The sequence below is a fragment of the Cyprinodon variegatus genome, unplaced genomic scaffold (genome assembly GCF_000732505.1).
Source record: "Cyprinodon variegatus isolate N-32 unplaced genomic scaffold, C_variegatus-1.0 Scaffold1541, whole genome shotgun sequence".
Taxonomy (NCBI): Eukaryota; Metazoa; Chordata; class Actinopteri; order Cyprinodontiformes; family Cyprinodontidae; genus Cyprinodon; species Cyprinodon variegatus.
The window spans coordinates 39358-41944 of NW_015151994.1; positions in this window are offsets into that span (position 1 = coordinate 39358).

Sequence of the window (2587 nt, forward strand, 5' to 3'; positions counted from 1 at the left end):
TCCATAATGTGCCGGTATCCATACAAAATTTATAACTTCACCCATCATATATATTCTATATAGTGTCTGTTGAATTTCTATTAAAATATCTGGCCTGCTTTCTGACGGTCTATACTGCAAACTAATCAAAGATGAACTAGAATCTGAACATATGACTGATCTTAATGGCTTAACTTCTTCCACCCATTGAACAGCTAATAATATTGCAATCATTTCTCCCGTATAAACTGAAAGTCCATCACTTATCCTTTTCCTAATTTTAACATTAAATTCTGGTACGATAAAGGCTACTCCTATTTGATTTGTTATATTTTTAGAGGCGGTGAGCAGGGTTGTTTCTAAATTAGCAGTTTGGCTTTTGGAGGGAGAGCGCCTGATTTTATGTTAAGAGCGCTTCAGGCGGGTGGACATTAGAAACTGTCAACTTGCCCTTTCCTGGTTTAACTTGACAGTATGGAAAGATGTTTCTAATCCGATTTATGAGTTCTGTTTTTAATTTAAATAAATTTAAGAATAGGATTTGAAAAAAATACTTTTTCAAATTGCAGTATTTAATATCGGATCATTTAAAATTCCCTTTTAATAGCTGAATGTAAAATGTGAAATTGTAAAACCCCTTTCCAAATAGGAAATAGAAATTTTAAATTTGAAAATGGTTGCATTTCTTTTTCAGTGACTTTCCTGGACCTCCCTACTGACTTTAAGGCAACCTTTTCACGCTATGTATACATCTCGTTTTACACCCAAAACATCAAACTTAACACGGCTCACTTAGATAGACTAAAGAACTGAACTGAAATGTTGTCCAGAAAAAGTAAAGAAGTTTTAGAGTTTATTGTGTTTATTGTTATAAAATAACTCCAATAAGTAACCAGTATAGGTCTAATTCTCTCTGCATTTAATTAGTCTACATTTTACCACGTATTTGAAAGAAATGTCACCTCAGGACACCCTGATTCAAAGAAGAAGAGGAAGATGATAACAGGGGGAACTGGGCTGTAGTTTCCTGTGTGACTCTTGGTATAGAATCACAGTTTTTTTAAGATGGCGGTACTTTACTTCTTGGGCCAATTTTAGAAACAGGAAAATGCTGTGTGAAAGAGTGCAAGAGAAAGGGAGTTTTCATCAAAACAACTCAAATCCTGATGTAAAATAAGAAAGAAGAAGTTGAGCTTGAAAGAGTGCAGAGACCACATGAGGGGCAGATTGTGGAAAAAACACATCTCTTTCACATCCTTCCAGTGCTGCTGTCAGGTATCCCCCCTCCTACTGAGGTGTAAGTGGGAGGGGTAACATCACTGGAACAGAAAGTTTACTCATTCTAACTCTGACATTTGAATTCAAAAATAATCCAAAAACAGCACATATTTTCATTTTCATCTTCACATACTCACAAAAAGTGATTATGATGAGGTGGTCAGTGCATGTTTGGTTTAAAAATTTACATAAGAAAAGTATTCAATGTAAAAAAGCTGCACCTTCCATCAGTATTTGCATTTATTATTATTTAGCAACAGGAAATCATTTTTGCATCATGCACTGGAAACAAATAACATCTAAATGAGTCATTTTGTTTATAATTAGTGTTGCGCTGATGCAATTTTTTGGCCCAGATACCGACACCAGATACCTGGCCGCAAACACTGCATACTACTTGGATGTAAAACAATTACCATCATGGCTTCATCAAACTGCTGCCTACCTTTGTGAAACAGGAAAAAAACTAATATAAAGTGAATCCAGTAGAACTTTGTATTGCCTTCCTGGAATGGGGGCAATAGTTGAAGAAACTTCTGGCTCTCAAAATGGTATTGGCTCCCTCTTTGTTGGTACCGATACCGACACAGATACCATCATTTTAGTGCTGGATCGGGGCCCCACCTGATACTGATATCGGTCTCGGTGCAACACTTTTTATAATAGGTGCATTTTTTTTATGAACTGAGGAGGTGAGACACCTACTCAGTTCCTCAGGAACTACACATTTAAAATATTGTGTTGTCTTATTTCAAGGGCATTTTATCTAATTTTCTTATTAAATAGTAAAAATACTTATTCCATTATTACACATGCCATATTTAGGAATGTGTGTTTAATGTCAAAAGTCATTTATTAAGCTTGTGGTTTATTCAGGACAGAGCAGGGTATTTACCCTGCCTGATTATTCTATCTAAACCTTTCTGTTGTAAATTGCCTTGGTTCCTCCTTTGCCTTCAGAGCTTACCAAATGCTTTGTAGTACAGGTCGAAAGCTTAATTTTAGGTTTTAATTTTACCTTTTTAAATTCCTTAAAATATGAGAGATATTCCCAGACACTGCAACCTCCCAAGGTTCTCTTTTCAATATTCAAACTGAAGTTGACCAAACAAATAAGAAACTCAGCTTTGCTCATAGCTGATGGAATTCAGATTGTTTATCTTTTTTCTATTGTGCTGCTATAGGCTTAGACTGCTGGAGGACAAAGTAACCCCTTCTCATCATTCTGCTTCATTCTATCTCTAGTTCAACCTCTAACGTTCTCCTCTATATGCTTTTCCTTATCATAGTAGCTTCATCTGGTCTGTTCCTGTTTGGCTGTGACTCCATC